At 35.8% G+C, this 19,339-nt stretch overlaps 1 protein-coding gene across 3 annotated transcripts in view; it reads right to left on the reverse strand.

The window, feature by feature from the left end:
• The window catches only part of LOC121294751 (USP6 N-terminal-like protein), a 107,801-nt gene that overhangs the window by 57,967 nt on the left and 30,495 nt on the right, over positions 1–19,339 (reverse strand). Inside the window, exons 1-2 of one of the 3 annotated variants that reach the window (XM_041218810.1) lie at positions 12,313–12,719; positions 11,430–11,505 (exon numbers count right to left, since the gene is read on the reverse strand). The exons of 1 other annotated variant lie outside the window; for it this stretch is intronic. The gene's annotated coding sequence lies outside the window, so the exon portion shown is untranslated. Of the gene's footprint in view, positions 1–11,429; positions 11,506–12,312; positions 12,720–19,339 lie in introns of those variants that run through there. One more of the 3 variants, XM_041218809.1, reaches the window with a different exon arrangement.

The following is a 19,339-nucleotide window of genomic DNA, read 5'->3' on the forward strand; positions in this document are numbered from 1 at the left end:
GTGGGAGAAAAAAAAAAACAAAAAACTGGATTCAATCATATAACTGTTACAAAGGCATTTTATAAAAAAAAGAGCGGGGCATTACACGACGGCGAGTTGGATATGAAGCATCACGCCGTTTGGATACAACTATTATTATTATTATTATTATTATTATTATTATTTATTATTATTATTATTATTATTGTGACTGTGAATTGAAGCTTGCACGAGTAAATCGAAGATCAAAATGAAAAATGAATTTCAGCATGCGCTGCAAGGAGTTCTACAGTTATGTCTCGGCAAAAATGTAATGGCAAGTCATCCAGTTAGGATTAGGATTACTAATCCTAACTAATCCTAATAAGATTTCACTAACATTTCGCGGACTTGTTTAAACATTAAATACACCTAGATAATATTTCATAGCACTAAAAAGCCTAAAAAACGTGGTGCATTCTTCCTTACTAAAACGGAGTGCTGTCATTTGTTAAAGGGCAAACATGCACCATCTACCAAGAGTTTCTGCCGACATTCTCTGGTATGGATTTGCCCATACATTGAGACTGCACATCTGCATCCAATGAATTGGTTGGAAGTGTAAGGCAAAGCTTTGCCAAGTTATACAGATGTGGAAATCAATTAGATTAGAAACAGTCCCAAAACTCGACTACCCAAAGGTATCTTACATTCTTCAACAAAGTCCATATATGCAGCACGTTCGTTATCACGTTATTTGTCCCATCCAGGAATTTATTTTATCAGTACCGGGTCAAAGAAAATGTGCCTATTCGGGTTTAAAATTCGGGTTTAACTGCGTTTAAAAAGTAAACAGCAGGGTGTTTTAAGCGAGGTAGCTGTGCTTGATTGTACCCGTAGTGCTGATTTAACTTGGGTAAAACCAGCACAGGAATAAGTACTTTCCAGTCTGTTTTCTGAAAGCTGTTTGTTTTACGTTCTGTTCAGCAGCCTCTGTGCAGCCTTTTGTTAAATGTTTTATTCTGAAGCAGCGATCGATTGTATTTTCTTGAAGTCACATTACAAGATGTGCTTGTTTTGCTTTGTTGTCCATTTCTGGTATTTTACAACTAAAGCTGAAAACTTGATGATTTTAACAACCAAAATCGAAACAATGCAGCACTGACTGTACCACCTGCTACGTACAGTACAGCAGGTCAATTAAAAAAAAACAGTTCAGACGCAATGATAGGGCTGATTAAAACACCGTTGTCATCTGAACAGTAAATAAGAAAGTTAACTACGTTATATATATATATATATATATATATATATATATATATATATATATATATATATATATATATATATATATATACACACACACACACACACACACACACACACACACACACGTTTTTGTTTTTGCCAAAGTACAATGCACACAGGAAGGCGAAGGAATAAAAAAAGCAGAAGATACGTAGTTTGCGTCATTTGCGTTGTGCAGTAGTTCATTTTAAACAAGGTTTCTATCCTCCCCGCTCCAACTGAAAGTGTCCTGATTTTTCACTCCTGCTATCTGGTCACCCTAGAACCTGCATAAAAGCAGATCTTTTTCAGAGGTGACTTATCATTGGCTTTAAAAACACTGAACTCTCAGTGTTTTGCTGGGGCAATGTTCTAATAGTATTTGTGCAACGTGTACAGAGCTTTGAGATGGTTCCACACAAAAAACTCTTTTAAAGTTGTATTGTTATTAAATTATAAAAATGTAAAACTTTTTTTTTTTTTTTTTTTAATTAACCTAAATTATTGTCTGTTTATTTTATTTTTCAATTTAGCATGAATAAAGGAAAATGTAATCTGGTGGACATGTATTAAAAACACAATTTTAAATAACAAGCCCAAAAAGTTGTGACATATAGACTGTGTTACAGGGAGGACCCTGTCTCTGGTTCACCTGCGCTGCTGCTTTGGTAAAAAGGTAGGCTTGCCCAAAGCTGACTTGATTGGGAGGTCCTGATTGGCTGGCGGGGGGCGTGCCCAGGGAGCTTACACCTGTTTAAGAGGACAGCAGTGCCAACGTTCAAGGCTACCGCAGCACCATGGCTACACCGATGGGTCCTGAGAGAAAGCCTCTGTGTGACTAATTGATGGTCAAGCCACATGGTATACAAGGGGAGCCAAATCCTTTGTTTGAGAGAAGAGGGTTCACTGAAGGTGAATGCCCAGCCTTGAAAGTAAGGATTTGTTTTGTTTATACTTTTTATTTTTGCCCCTTGTTCTTGTGTTTATTTTTAAAATATGTGCAACAGAGCTTTAACTGCAGCTTCCTGACTCTGAGTCTCTTTCCTGATGCATCCTTTCACAGCCTATATTTCCGACCTACAACGAAACGCATTATGGAAGTTCTAGTACAGTTTGCATTGGATGCCGACAGTTTCTTCGGATACAAACAGCAAAATGCTCCAACGCATTAATGTAAGTGCACAATGTAGCATATGGGTTCTACTTATATTCTATTAATGTCTAGTATTTATTTATTTTTTTTAAGTATTACTGTGTAGGACCCCATGTTACTTTTATTTTAAAATGTGAACTGATTAATCAACTAATGCCCATAAATTTACTGCGGAGATGGCATCCCATGCATACAGACAGGGATGCTGGCAGTGTGTGTTAGACATTACCTTTTTTATATTTTTTATTTGGGGTTCAAGGGTCTGTTTCATTTTAGCTGAAGGTTCATTATAATGAAGGCTGTTATAGCGAGGGTGTGTTGTATAGGAAATTAAAAAGGATAAATAAAACACAAAATTATAAAAATAAGCAAATATAATAGATAAAAACAATTACATTTGCAAGTCAGGTTAAAAAGGCTAAACTGTAAAAGACAGTATTAATCTTGACTTAAAAATATTGACTGAAGCAGCATCTCTCATAGAGAACAGCAACGAGTTCCACAATCTGGGGGCATTGTAACTAAATGCACTTTCTCCTCTCCTTTTCAATTTTACCTTTGGGAGGCACAAAAGACCAGCCACAGTTGATCTTAAAATGCGCAGCGGTTTACAGGGGACAAAATCTCTTAGGTAATCCGGTGCCAAGCCTTAAGTGCTTTATATGTCAACAGCAAGATTTAATAAGGCATATAAACTGAGAGTTTACTAAAGTACAGCAGTACGAGTGTTTATGTTAAAACTTTTACTGTTTAAATGTATGTAGGCAAACTATAAGTTGCCAAAATGAGCAGATATGAAAGGAAGGATGGGCTTCCTCTTGTTTGGAAATGGTCTTATGAAAACTACACTGGACCCTACACCAATTTGAACATTGTTTTGCAGGTTAAACAAATGTATCTGTAACATTTACTGGAACTTGGCCATTTGTCTGAAGCTCAGGCTGTCATTTCATATTAACACTTTCTTGTGGTGTTCTGTGCCTCACACTTCGGTATGAATAACATTTACACAGTAACTTGAACTTTTTTGCTTTTGGGTGGCCGTTCACAGCTTTTATTTCACTACATGACAACACCATAAATGTTACAATCGTCCCTTTCATCATTACTGTTATGCAGTTTCATGGTATTCAAAGTTACCTTACAGGGAGAGTATTTCTGACAATCAGCAGCCTTTTCAGTGTCTCATAGCTGCACCGTTAGAATGGAACCGATACAATACTAAGGGTGAGAGATCATGTCTGTGAGGTGTCGAGTGTGCTTTCCGAGTATGTGTGTCTAATTCAGATCAACCACTGAAAGGTGAAGGGTGAGTTACGTTGCTGAAACCACAGGACTAAAATGAGCAAGCTATGCTAATGATTCTGCTTTTTAACAAGGATTAACTCCAAAGAGAACCCTAATGCTATTCCCATGCTCTGAATACAATTAATGAACTGCCCAATATACCAAACCTTGCTTTAAGGCCACCCAAAAGATCTCCTTCAAGGCCACCATAAGGAGTCAATTTAAGACACTTTTAAATGGCCTCTAATGAAACCAAAATGTTGTAAAACTACCAAACTAAGTGAAAACAGGGATTCAACAAGAACTGCACATTTGATTAGTTTAAATAACACTGTGTAACAATTATTTTTTTATTTTTTTTGTTCCTGGGTAGTAAGTGTTATTTCCTAATTGCTTATGCCTCAAAAGTATAGAAAATGGCTATTATTCCCCACAAACTTTGCTTTTGTGACCAGGACAGTGATATTTTGAAATTTACCTATTTCCAATGAGAAAACGGGCGCTTTTGTGTCTTTTCGTTCACATAAAGTCAGAAAAAAACAACATATGAATCGAAATTAACATGTATTTATACTAAAGTAATACAAAAATGACTACAAAAGATTTAGAAGTGAGTAGTTTTGAGATTTACAATTGTACTGTATTTACAGTACAATCGTAAATCTCGAAAAACTACTCACTTCTAAATCTTTTGTAGTCATTTTTGTATTACTTTAGTATAAATACATGTTAATTTCGATTCATATGTTGTTTTTTTCTGACTTTATGTGAACGAAAAGACACAAAAGCGCCCGTTTTCTCATTGGAAATAGGTAAATTTCAAAATATCACTGTCCTGGTCACAAAAGCAAAGTTTGTGGGGAATAATAGCCATTTTCTATACTTTTGAGGCATAAGCAATTAGGAAATAACACTTACTACCCAGGAACAAAAATTGTGTTACATAGTGTAATTAGTAAAGACTAAACTTTTCACTGGAGAAGTGTATATATATATATCCTTTTAAGCTGGTCTTGAGATGTTGTAGGTAGCTCATCCAAAGTTCTAACACTCAAAATAAGTAAAAATCTCCGAAAATATTTGGATAATTGGATTTATTTTATTAATCTAAACAGCAGTAATCCCACTACCAGAATCAAAGGGTGATACTGGATTGTACCCTGCCGCTGGATCTTCAGGTAAACCAGTTTTGTGGAAACACATTTCTACTGTAAGTTTCTTTTTTAAAACCCTCTTGCCTTTGTGAGTATAAAGAACATGTTCACATAAAACACTGACATACAAGCTAAAGCTTTTGTTTGTTTGCATACCATGCTACAGTATTTTATAATTTCCATTGAAAATTCAGCAGTGAACTGCTTTACCCTCAAAGACAGCAGAATAGGCAAGCAGCTATTACCCTTAGTTTCATCAAAGGAACAAAAAGTACACATTTTTACAACCTGGCAAAAAAAAAAACAATACTAAAACAGTGTCTAAGCAGTTTTTTCCTATCATCATACTATTACCATGTCAAATACATCACCATTAATATGAGGGAAAGGGCAGAGCTATTTAGATCAATAAATGGTTATTTATTGACAGCGTTATGGCAAGAGTTTGTTTGTCCAGACCCTGTAGAAAATTGCAATGAACATATAAATTCATGCAAAAGAAGAAGTTATTAAATTTGCAAAAAGGCATGGTGGTATACCTTAAGGCTGCAAAGAAGGGTACATTTTGACCTTGGAAGGTTCGGAACACATTACCAAAGGAAGGATCAAACCTTCGACGGACTTATTTGCATAATTTACTGGTGATGTCACCATAGCTACTTGTTTATATTTGATTGAAAATCCTATTATTTTACAATTAATCCATATAAAAGGAATAAATAATTCACATGTAGTTTAAAAATACATTATATACAAAAGTAATCATGTTTTTATAATTTATATAAAAAATAAAAATACATGTTTATTTACACGTAACTGATGCTGCTTGCAACACACACATACACACACACACGGTCAAAAGTTTTAGAACACCCCCATTTTTCCAGTTTTTATTGAAATTTAAGCAGTTCAAGTACAGTGAATAACCTGAAATGGTACAAAAGTAAGTGATAAACTGCCAGAGGTTAAAAAAAAAGTTTAGGTTACCAAAAACTGAAAACATAATGTACATTTCAGAGTTATACAAAAAGGCCTTTTTCAGCGAACAAGTAATGGGTTAACAACTTACAGCTGTTCTGCAGCAATGGAAGTAAATTAAGCCTTGAAAGTTGATACTAACAATTCCTACAAGTGTCCCAACTTTTGTTGACTACTTACAAACCCTCTGTCTGTATAAAAAAAGTGTTGGAACAGACTGTGTTATTACACCCTCTTAAGCATTATTTAGACAGTACTGTACTGCAGGAAGTAGTATATTGCTATCATAATGGCGAGAAAAATGCAATTAACAAAGGCAGACAGACAGACCATTACAACCCTTAAAAGTGTAGGTCTTTCCTTTAGAGAAATTGCAAAGAAAGCCAAGGTGTCAGTGAGTACAGTTTCCTACACCATCAAAAGGCACTTGGAAACTGGAGGAAAGACAGGAAGAGGTCTGGCAGACCCAAAGCCACAACAGAATCAGAAGACAAGTTTCTGAGAGTCAACAGCTTGTGTGATAGGCAGCTCACAGTACAACAGCTTCAAGCACAGCTTAATACTGGTCGAAGTAAGCAAGTCTCAGTTTCAACTGTGAAGAGAAGACTTTGAGCTGCAGGTTTGACAGGTTGAGTGGCAGTAAGAAAGCCATTCCTAAGATGGCAAAATAAGAAAAAGAGGCTTGCTTGGGCCATGAAGCACCGCCAGTGGACTACTGAAGACTGGAAGGTCTTATGGACCGATGAATCAAAATTTGAAATCTTCGGTTCATCACGCAGGGTTTTTGTACGCCGTCAAGTAGGCGAAAGGATGGTTCCTCGGTGCGTGACACCAACTGTCAAACATGAAGGTGGAAGCGTGATGGTCTGGGGCTCTTTTGCTGGATCCAGAGTCGGCGACTTGCACAGAGTGAGTGGCACCCTGAACCAAAACAGCTACCACAGCACTTTGCAGCGCCATGCAATACCCTCTGGTATACACCTAGTTGGTCAGGGGTTCATCCTACAGCAAGATAATGACCCAAAACATACCTCCAGGCTATGTCAGAACTACCTACAAGAAAACAACAAGACGGTAGGCTTGGCCAGTACTGTCTCCAGACTTAAACCCCATCGAGCTGGTTTGGGATGAACTGGACAGAAGGGTGAAAGCAAAGCAACCTACAAGTGCAACACATTTGTGGGAACTTCTTCAACAGTGTTGGAAAGAACTTTCCGAACAATATTTGATTTCCATTGTAGAAAGAATGCCACTAGTGTGTTCGGCTGTTATATCTGCAAAAGGTGGCTACTTTGAGGAGTCAAAAATTTAACTGGTAGTAGGGCACCTTTTGGTTTAAAAATATTTACTTTTTATCAGTTAGTTTTATTATAATAAGTGTTTGTTTGTTTTGGGTGTTTGTTTGGGGGGTGGCTATTTTGATTTTCCTTTTTGTTTGTGTTTGATTTCTTTCATTGAATTTTATCTTTGTTTTATCAATTTTATTTTCAGTGCTTTTTAATTTTAAAATAAAAAACACTTTGTTTAGTTTCTTTTAAAATTATTTTTAGTTTTAAAACTGTTTTTGGTTTAGTTTTAAAAAATCCCCTGCTCTTGCCTTGTGCAGAGTGGGGGAAGGGCAGGCACATTGCACTGCTTTTTCTTATTCTTTTTTTGTTGAAGGTTGTTAATTAATTTAAGAAAACCTTTGACTGGATTGATTTAATTCATTGTTCTTCTTTCATTTTATTTCGTTTTATTCCCGGGGGGGGGGGGGATAAAATGTAAATAAAATAAATAATAAAAAAAAAAAAAAAAAAAACACTACTACTACTACTACTAATAATAATATGACCTTACACTTGTCAAGTGACCTCAGAGATTGGTTATGGCTCCATGATACGAGTCGCTTGCACAGTTTGCATTTATTTATTTATTTATTTATTTATTTTTGGTAGTCTAGACATTTAACAAAAAAATCCCAAACAGCAGAGGGTTTTTTTTTTAATACAGACTCCACTATAAAATGCTTTGGTGTCGAGAAATCAAAGGTTTGACTCTGGATACACGAGCTGGAGGGGGGAGGGGCAGATGGTGCTCAGTTTTTTTAATTAACATTATTAGTGTTACCATATATTTTGTATTTTTCAAACATATTCTACCATACCACTCCTCTTACACACAATGTCTTGTACACAAGGTATTCAGTACATATTTTACTGAAGCACTGCAACCCCCCCCCCCCCCCCCCCAGTGCTTTGGCATACTATATCCTGCTCCATACACTGCAGCGGCACCATGTAGATTTGGCAGTGGATAGAAATACAGAAATAAAAAAGATCGAATTTTACCTGTGAATGACATTTAATGTGTAATTTATACTATTCACACATTGTCAAACAGTGTCAAACAGAGCTACAAAAATAGGCTGAAGGAACCACACTCTAACTCAAAAAGGTAACAGATTTCCAGGAAATAAATGAGGACCTGAAGAGTTAAAATGGTTAGAATGCAAATGGATATGAATTCAGGCAAACAAAATGTATTACCGTAGTTATGAAAAAACACTTACGAAAATAGAAATGTCTAAAACATAAATGCCAGACATTCAATAGATTGCAAAATGAATGCTTAGTTTCTGAAATAATTCATATTTTAAAAATTGTACTCCCATTTAGACAGTCCTTTACATTCGCAGTGTATTAATTTGTGTTCCCAGTAAAGTTGTCTGTGTTTTTGTGTTACTGTTGCTTTAAACCTCCCTCTCCTCTCATGTGAAACAGAAACATTAGACCCCAGGGAACAGACTGCCTGGAAGATTTAACATTTGCCAAGCTGGAGCTGCACCCAGTGGTTAGCTTCCCTGATACAGCTGTTCTGCATCTACTGAAATAGATTCAACTTGGTGGAACTTTCTGAGAGACACATGATAATCTAGACTAAATAAATCCACCTCCCATCTCCAGCACTTCATTTGAAATACTGTATGAAAGTGTTTCTTTATTAAAAAGCCAGTGCTAAGTTTATAAACCGTACAAGCAATTTAATAAATTCAATACTGCCAGCTCAGACTTTAATGCCGTATTTGAGAACTGGACTAGAGATCACCTCAGGGGGTAGTCTCGAGATCAGTTCTAAAGTAGATTGCATCAGGTAGTGCGGTTTGTCAGAAGTGTGGACGCTATAATACCAAACTACATTTTTGGTATATCCTCCAATACCCCAAAATGCTTTCTGATATGTTTCGCGAAATACTCAGCATTTGCTATCAGTGTACACTCCGCACTGTGTATTTATTCTCATGCTTAAAAAAAAGAAACAAAAAACAAACAAAAAAGCTGTCAGGACATCTCTGTTAAACTGAGCAATGTTAAATTAGGTGACTGCAAAAATGAAAAATGAAATTTACGTCATTTGTCAGCTCTGTTTGAAATAAAATTAAGTTGACCACAATTAAGCTCAAGCAAGATATAAAGATAAAAGCTAAGATTGTTTAGTAATTAACAGCTTTTTCTGAGTTTCATTATGAAACAGAATCAGCTCAATTTGTTTAAAGGGACGTCACCTGATTAAAAATAAAATCTGAAAGCCTTATTTGTGACTGTGTATTCACATTTTCTTTTTCGCAAAATATGGAACCTCTTATAATATGGGGCATAACACATTGTTTTTCAATTAAATACAGTGCACAGTGGGACACTATCACAGTAATTCCCACTGTTCACTGTGTGGCTAGCAACTGTAACCAAACCAATTTTAATACTGTGTGTACACATTAAGCCAAACTAAACATGAAATGGTACTTCAGTGTGGACGCTTTAAATTGGATTAATTAGAATGGTTTCAAGTACAGTTCTCGAGATAGTGTGGACAAGGCCTAAAGATCACAGATGAAATGCATCACAGTATCTAAAACTGTTTAATGATTAACTTTTACATTACCGTAGCTTGTCTCGTTTGCTTTGTATCTGCTGCATTTTCCTCATGTGAAATTGGAGGAAGCGCTGTGCAACTGCACAATAAAGACAGACTGATTTGAAATGCGTGAAAGAAATAAAAAACACAGGCTTTGACAGAAAAACAAGTACAATGTAACACTGAAGAGATGGGCTTTGTATCAGAAAACTGGTGACGGAGTTGGAAATCGCGTGTGATGGTTAAGTGCATTAATTTGTTACAGGGTCATTCTGTGTCAAATCAACCAAAATCCAGGAAAATCCCTGCTCAGGATTTTGATTTTGCTTATATTTTTTGTAGTGGAAGATACAGGTCAGGTATGAAACCAGGCCAAATATTTATGCTCAATGATGAAGATTTGCTCAAATACACCCCCTTTTGTGTGTGTGTGTGTGTGTATGGGGGGGGGGGGGGGGGGGGGGGGGTTTGTCTTGCAAATGGTTATAGGTTAGCATTTGAAGGACTTTTGGTGAAATAATTGACTTAGTAATCTCCTTCATAGTTTAACTTTAACTCAGTTGACAGCAAGTCACAATCATGAATGTGTGTAGTGGTGCAAGAAGTGTGGGTTTTCTAGCACAGGTGATTTAAAATGTGTATTTGTATTTAGGCATGGGAATTGCACCTTCCCTTCATGAGAAGATTAAAAGTGGGTATTTGTATGGGGGCACAGGGGGTGCACAATTAGTTCACATGCAGCCTGTGCCGAGATTTAATTGAATGAATGACTGAATTGAAACATTGAAACATTTTTAAAACCAAATTAAAATCTCCTGCTCTCTGCTGACACAACCGTTGGGCTTTTAAACGGTCGGGTTCGGTATACAATTCTATTGTGCTCGCCGTGGACGGGAAGGACTGCAGCACTGCACAAACTGACATGGAAGTCGTTTTGTCCACATATCATCTAATGCTGGTTTACAATCTGGGGAAATTATGCCAGTGACCAGCATCGGTGTGAAAACAGCCTCAAATTATTTGTCAGCGTCTCTTGAAGACTGCAAAGCCTGAATAGGATAATTTTTTACAAAAAATAAAAATAATAAAAAAAAAACCCTCAGAAGCCCCTCCCTCGAGTGCCAATGCAGTGCAGTGTTTGGCTGTTCCTTGAATCCTCCCTCAGAAGTGGGAAATCAGTCTGCTTTCAATTCACAAATGTCATTTAACCTCGAAAAATGTTAAATAAATGGCAATGTTCAATCTAATGTTTATGGCAAATAAAAAAAAAAAAAAGGAAATAATATGTTACAATCAGTCTTCAGGGACTATTTTTTCTCTGTGGAAGGATACATAATATATATTTTTTTTTTCCTTAAAAAAGCTAGTTTGTGTAATTATTTTCTTTTGCTATTTTATAAGTCAAATAACCCACTCCAGGGTGTGTGGCAAGACAATTCTTACTGCACTTGCTGGGTGGTTGAAGGCACTCCACAATGCCTCACAACGCACCCAGGGCGTGCAGTAAGAATTGTCTTACCGCACACCCTGTCGTGGGTTATTTCTTACGTGTGTTAGTTTTAGACTAGCACTATACTTGTTTTGTTCCATGTCTGTTTGTTTTGGCCACTGTTATATATTAATAAAACGCACAAGCCGTGCTTTCATACCCTGCAGTACTGTCTGAGTGTGCTACTTCATACGGGTCTGGCAGCCTGGTCACAGTAACCTTAACTTACCTCAGTCAATAGGCTTTTGGGGGCATTGGGTTTTCTTCTGTCATGACTGCTCAAAGATATGTATTGCACTGTAACACTAATAAAAAGCTTTGTTTCAGATCACCCAAACACCCACATTTCTTTAGACAGTATGGAAATTACAAAAGACAGGTAATTTATTTTATTTCTTGCACAACAGTTAAGCAAAACAATGTGGCATTTCCACTTGAATATAAAGAGTGTCACTTATAAGGCAGTTCGTCTTTAAACTGAAATGCAAACACACATGCTTGTAAATGCCTGCTCAATAGCTAGAGGGAGATTGCACTTGCTAGACAAAATATCAAACACGTCTTCACAAATAATATCTTATCTATACTTATCTATACTTTTAAACATCCTAAGGATATACTGTACAGTACTACATTATGATGTAGTACTGGGATACATATATGATATTCAAACAAACATTATTTGGAATGTATTCGGTAGCAAAGATTACCATTTTGTATTCATTCATAAAAAATAATGTATACATGGTTGTAAAGATGCAATGCATAACTGTCTGAAATAAATGACACACATTCTACTGTACAGAAGAGTGTTTCTCTCCTTTCTTTAATAGCTCATTTGAAAGGGTGGCAGGTTTACTTTACTCCTGTAATATTGTACAAATTATAGTTTTGTTTTTCAGCTAATTCAAAGTAAAGGATATTTATTTGACAAAATATTCAAACATCAATAGCCCATGTTTGCCCAGAACTATGATGATCTGGGGCTTGATTTTGTCTTTAATTATTTTTATTTTAGGTTTTTTTTTTTTTTTTTTTTTTAGCAAGAAACAACAAATTCACCCTGCTCAAGAGGACTTACCCTTAGGTAACCCACTCTGACCTAGACATACCTCGTTCATTGTTTTGTTATGTGTTCTCCTGTAGCTGTGCGGTCTCGCTGTCTTGTACCTCACTGAAGCTCAACAGAAAGGATGCCCCTATTTTACACGTTTCTCAGCTGCTCCCAGCCCATATTTACCTTCATGGACTGGTGCAACTTTAAGCTTCAGGGAGATTAATTACTGAAACACAAGCAGGAACTTTGCCTGTAAGATTATAGGGCTTTTCATGTAACAAACTGAATCCTATTTAAAGAATACAGACAGACAGAAGAAAGCTGATCCATTTAACAGGCTGGTCTTAGTTTCTCTATAGCCAAATCTCTGGACGTACTTCAATGGCTAAATGAACGACTTGGAAATGATCCAAAAGACTGGAAATAAATACATGACCCCGCCCATGCATTCCTATTGGACATACTAGGAGATGGGCTGTCAAATTACAAAACAGGTCTTGTCTGGTTACCACCCTGACCTCTGGCAACTCCGCTGTAAAATAAAGGTTGGATTTGTTAAATATACAGATAAATAATATTCCAACATTAGTTATTGAACATCTCTATATATCCAACAGTTGTACTGTTATCATTATTATTATTAGTAGTAATTGTACAGTTGTTGTCTTAGTATTGATTAAACTGATATTTTTAAAAAATATATTTTATTGTTATACACTGATATATACAACTTACTGCAATTTCAATTGTGTTTCTTTACAAATTCCTATTTTGAGCCTTTTTATTTATTAACTAAATAATTTTAAAGTGCAACATTATTATTATTATTATTATTATTATTATTATTATTATTATATTATTATTATTATTATTATTATTATTACGTTGTTGTTGTTGAGCACTACATAATCGCCATCTTTATTATTATTATTATTATTATTATTATTATAATCTGTGTTACGTGCAGGTCACCACTTTCCTTGTATTATTATTTACTTTTATTTAGTTTTTCCTTTTAAAACAATCCGGTGAACCTGACAGACGGCTCATAATCTTCATAACTATGTATGAGCTTGCAATGTTGGGATGTGTCACACAGAATAAAAACGTGTTGCTGGCTTTGTTTTACAACGTACAGAATAGTAGGACCTTGATAATATTTTTGTTTGTTTGGTGAATCTCTACAAAACTTTGCTTTATGCTTATGTAAATAACTTTTTGTCACGGATTTGTGCCACAGAACAAATTTAGCGAACAAAACGTTATTTATGATACAAAAAAACCCCAAACAAGCAAAAAAAAAAAAAAAAAAGCTATGGCTTAAAATGAGGTCACATGTTCAAGTTGTGTGCAATCACAACCTTTTTTGTGTCATTTTTAAAAGCCAGCAAAAGTGCACATGTTTCATTTAAATGCTGGATATGTAGAATGCATGTATGCTATAAACCTATTTTTATACAGCTTGCATAATCGGAAAGAGAATGTCTCGTGCTGTTAAATGCACCACCTGCTAGCCAGGCATTGTCTTTCTTCTGGATGTCTTTGTAGTCGTTCAATTTGCAATTATGTAATAATGGATACTGCTGCACCTCATAATACTACAATAATAACATCTTTATTTTTATAGCGCCTTTCACAGTGGACCACCATCACAAAGCGCATTACAGAGGTAAGCTGTGAACTGTGCATTAGGCTATATGTCTGCCACGTGGATGCATGCATTCGCTGCTCAGTGACAGGCAGGAGATCGAGATGGAGGTTAAAGTTGATACACCCCACAGGTGAACAGGATTTATTTACATGTCAACACACTGAACAGCTCACGTGACACTACCAGCAATGGCATCACACGGAGCACATGCAACACAGTGTACGAAAACTTTGGTAGGATCAACAATATCTGAACAAATCTTCTCTGTTTAATAATAAACAAACGTTGCTGAAGAGGTTGATCATGGCGGATAAACGGCTAGGGCGGATATGCGAAGGATTATTGTAACACCTTATTTAATAGGTCACTTAACATGGTACGATTTATTTTAAAAGTGTTTTTTTTTTTTTTTTTTCTGCAATATGCTACAGATTATATTTTTATATTGTTTAATTTTTAAATATTCCAACACGAAAAACCCATGTTCGTCATAGCAATAATATTACTAAAACCATTAGGGTTACATCACCTATAACACTGCTGACAAAAAATACATTATACACATTGTTGCCATACTAGACTGTTGCTTTTTGAAGAGTGCTGCCAGTTGTCATGCTTTTCAGACGAGTCAGATTGGGTTAGTTTCCTGTACAATTACACAAACCATGCTATACGATCTGGTCTTTTGAAAAAGGCAAGGTTTTAACTAATGAACAATGGAACAGCTCAAAAAACAAACAGTAAAAGCACTAAAGCATATGAATTGGAGTGGGTAAACACTGCTGGCATCAGAGAGTTTAATTAATCAAATCCGACAGTTCTGATCACAGCAATGTGACATGAAGCTGCAGAACCCAGATACTCTCCTGAGGTTTTTTATTTGCTTTGGTTGTTCATTAAAGCTAAAACATACATCTGTAAATTAAAATTAACAAATAAAAGAATAATCTTTATGTACTGTAGTTATTCCAAGAATAAGGATGGTGGAAAGATTATAGCCCCTGAAAAACCTGAGTGTGTACTTTGCGGCTATTTTCATGAGTAAAATAATTTGTGTTCTATTTGGACTACAGAGCTTTCCAATACCTTTCAAGTATTTGTACTCTCAAGCTGTATTATTCCATTATCCCCAGGTCATGAGATTACCCTCTCATGGTTGACCCACAAACCCTTCCCCTTCTTTGGTGTGACATGGTGCTGACACCTGAGTTTGAAGGTCAAAGACGGCGATGCTCATCTCATATCCTTGGGCTGATGGGATTTGCAATATGTTTTTAATGTTGGTCAAGGCTGCCTTTTTAGCCAAAATAAGGTGAACTCAGGAACTGATGCTCTCGAAGGAAAAACAAAACAAGAATTCTGCAGATTCTAAATACAATTAACATGTACGACTTTTTGTGTATTTAGATTTTACAGGGAATGACTGTTCAAGTTTAATATTTCAGAAGTCTACTATGCACTCCCAAGGTCCAGCTCTTGCCTTTCCATTGAATTCAATCGGCTGAGATGCCATTACAGCAGCACACACAAGGAAATGAATAAATGTAAACTTCCTTAGTTATTACTTAATAATAGGGCTGTGTACCTTTAGCTTGACGACGATACGACATGTAACTCGATATATGGGCTGCGATACGACACATTTCACGATACCTATTACAATAAAACTAATGAAGCACAAACAATTGCTTATTAGTTTCTATTAATGCTAACTGCAAAAACTTGTGATCCTGAATAATTATAATGTTAATGAAACATTTATTATTCAATCTCATTAACGGTGTTCCTGAAACAAGTGTAAATAACCATGTTTACAACTCAGAGCAAACATACTACACATTCTTCAATAAAGAAATCCGTCTATACCAAACAACACATTGACAATTAAGCATCAAAACAAATAAGAGGCATTACCTTTTTTAAACCACAAAGCAAGTTTCTTTTTTTGTGTATACATGAAATGCCTACAGCCCTGAAATTTCCAACATTCCTTTATATATATATATATATATATATATATATATATATATATATATATATATATATATATATATATATATATATATATATATATAAAAAAAAAAACACTATTGTGTGGGAAACAATGCTCCTTGTTTAAAACCCATTTCTTTATGCAATATGGCATTGCGGTCTGCTTTGCAAACGGCAAGAACACCTACAGCACAGGTGCCCAGCTCTGGTCCTAGAGGGCCGTAGCCTAGCAGGTTTTATAGGTCTCTGTAAATCAGTACAGTCTACATTGTTACTGTTGCATCTTCTCAAGTGCACGGAAAGATTAGTTGAATTTATTTCCAGTGCACTTAACTTCTGTTCGGCACATCTTGCAAATCACGTTTGACTTATCAAGCTCGTTTCCCTTTTCGTTTAGAAAAAAAAACAAAATGCTTCAACACTGTGGATTTAAACTTAGTGGGATCATTTTGTACAGGTTTAGGTTTAGGTTTGGGTTTATTCTCTTCGGTCTGCTGTTCTTTTGCACCACTTTATTTTTCAGTAAACAATGTTGCATTATCACCGTGTTTACTTAATGGGTTGCAGTGCATTTGTATCGGTATGAATGATTCCTTATCGACTGAACCGAACCTAGAGAGTCTGGAGTGATATATAGTTCATACCGGTGCAGCGTTACACCACTACTTAATAGTATTTGTGGAATTTTAAATACTCTGCAATAACAGTAATTAAGTGTTGTGGTTTGAAAGAAAAAATTATAAATAATGTAAACTACAATCACTTTACTCTTAATAGCAGCCCTGTGTGTATATGCAATGTCATATTACATTGTGGAGAGTGAGAACCTTTGAATATGACATGTAATTATTATACCACAAGTAATGCTTGATAGCCTATTAGCTGCAGTAGCACGTCATAAAACACGCACTAGCTCATCATGAGCATTGTTTTAATGTTATTCATTTTATCTTGACACCAGGGCTTGAATTTCATTATGAAGCCAATGGGAGAGATTCCAACATTAAGCTAATTCGACGCAGAAAGGGTGTACCCAACAAAAACCGGTTTTTCTTTTTTCCGTACACATTCATATTTTATATATATATATATATATATATATATATATATATATATTACTGCATCATCATTCACACTGGTGTTGCTTTAAAATAAGCTGCTTTCAGGAGACCTAACAGCTGTTCATCACTGAGACAGAGCACGCTCCATTGCTTTTGCCATTGCCTAACGTGAAGTTTTTGCATGCAGCTGAAGAAAAAGGTGCTTTTCTTTTTAACCAGCACCCTATTCCTTTTTCTTAACTATTTACACTCAGTCCTATTTCCACCTGTTTTTCACTGTTTTCATTTATGTATGTTTAACTACTGGACAGTTTGTACTGCATGCATGTAACATTTCAAATGAAAGGCCACAACATTTCATTTCATATAATGTAAGTTGCAACATGATCAGGCATACTATATATGGTAGAGATGAGAATATATGTGTAAAAAAAAAAAAACCTTTCCCCAAAAAATCATGTTTGGTAACTGATTATATACACACACACACACAACACACTAAGCTTTCCACCGATACCACCCCTTTCAGTTTAGCTGCTACAATGACGGAGCATAGACTCAAAACGAAACCTAAGCTGTGAACTCTGTCACTTAAGAGGCTTAACTTCAGGCAGTAGTAGCTCTTTAAGTACTATAATGCTTAAAGATATAGACCGAGAATCACGTACGAGAGAATAAAGTCTTGCGGCACTTAAAATACCCAGCACAACTTTTATTTATTTATTTATTTTAACCAGAACTACTCAGAATGCGTGCTTTCTTCACTGACACCCACTTCCTTAGAGTTTGTTGTAGAGTTTCAGGCATTCTAAATTGGGTGAAAATACAGCAGGTTGGTGTCTTAAAATATCTCTGCGGGATTTTCCTATACTGAAAGTTGCATTGATGCGGGAGCATCTTGGAAAATGCGTGATTCCTGTGCTGAAATTCAAGCCCTGTAACACTAAAAGAAAAATACCGCTGGATGTAAACTTTGATTTTCATACCTTAGTACTTGCTCCTGTTGAGACTCTGATTTGATTTGATTCTGATTGCAGGCTATTGGGTACAATATTTTTGTTGTAAAAAATCTTTGTTGCTGGCATACCCCAACTCTGTGCATGTCGTGGGGTAAATGTGCTGAGGTCACTTATTAAATAAATATATTATCTAATAGCCTGGAATCAGCTGTCCTATAGCTTATATATTGTATTGTGATAAATGGATAAAAGCCCTACGTAGCTAAGTGTAGTCCAGCAACTGGTTCTTGATTGATGCCTAAATGACAGTTTGTATGAATGCATACTCTTCATATCTCTTTTACCAAAACAGTCCATCATTAAGCATCATTAATTTACATTTGATATTATACTACACTGCATGTCACAAAAAGTTGCTCACCAGGACCAGCATTTGTATCTCAATTAGTGTCTCCTAAACCTTCATTTGTATATATTCAACAAAAAAAAAAAAAAAAAAATACATTGGAGTTGTAATTTGCAATACTAATGCCAAGTTACAAAATAAAACAGTATTCAGAATACAAATACTCAAGTCAGATACCCCATCCAATTTTAATTCTTACTCGAAACACTTAATTTTTGAAAATCGTCAAAGCCTCCAGCAGGACTTAATTCTCCATGGCATTTAAGAAAAATCATTTGGCTCTTCAAGTATGTGAGCCCATGGAGATAATTAAAGGAATTAGAGCTGTCTGACTACAAACCTATTTGAATACAATTATATAAAAAAAAAAAATACAGAATCAGTTAAGTAAGATATACTTAGTTTATAAAAAAATAAAATAAAAAAAGGATCCAGCTATAGTACCTGAATTTGATGTGACAGGTCTGCTAAGAGTTTAAACTGTTCTGGAAGGACAATTCCTCAACTACTCTTTTTGGTAATGGGTGGATAGCTGCTTCAAAATGCAGGCTGCCAGAATGGCCACCACTTTGTTCTTCATACAAAAATCGATACTTTATCCAGTTGTCAATACAGAGGCCTCTGTCAACTGAGAACCACTGACTGTACCATCGAAGCTCCACCACTACAGCAACATAACTGGTGGCTGCTTACTTTACAGTACATCTTACAGTATGTGACGTGAAACCACAGAATACCTTCGTCTCTGTTCATATTAGTTGTTTATTAGACAAAAACAAATGGATGTGTATTTTTCAAAAGGAATTAAAAATAAACTAGGCTTTTCATCATTTCACTTGGGATGTTCGGAGGTTTCAAGCTGTGACCACCCCATCTGTCTCCTAATCTCTGAAGTGCAGCAGAAGACTCATGAATTCACCATAAGCACTTTAAACACAAATGAACGCATAAAGGCCAACCACAGGGGAAGGAAACTAGCATATCATTATATCACACCTCCCCCACCAGGGTTC

This window comes from Polyodon spathula, chromosome 19 (genome assembly GCF_017654505.1).
Source record: "Polyodon spathula isolate WHYD16114869_AA chromosome 19, ASM1765450v1, whole genome shotgun sequence".
Taxonomy (NCBI): Eukaryota; Metazoa; Chordata; class Actinopteri; order Acipenseriformes; family Polyodontidae; genus Polyodon; species Polyodon spathula.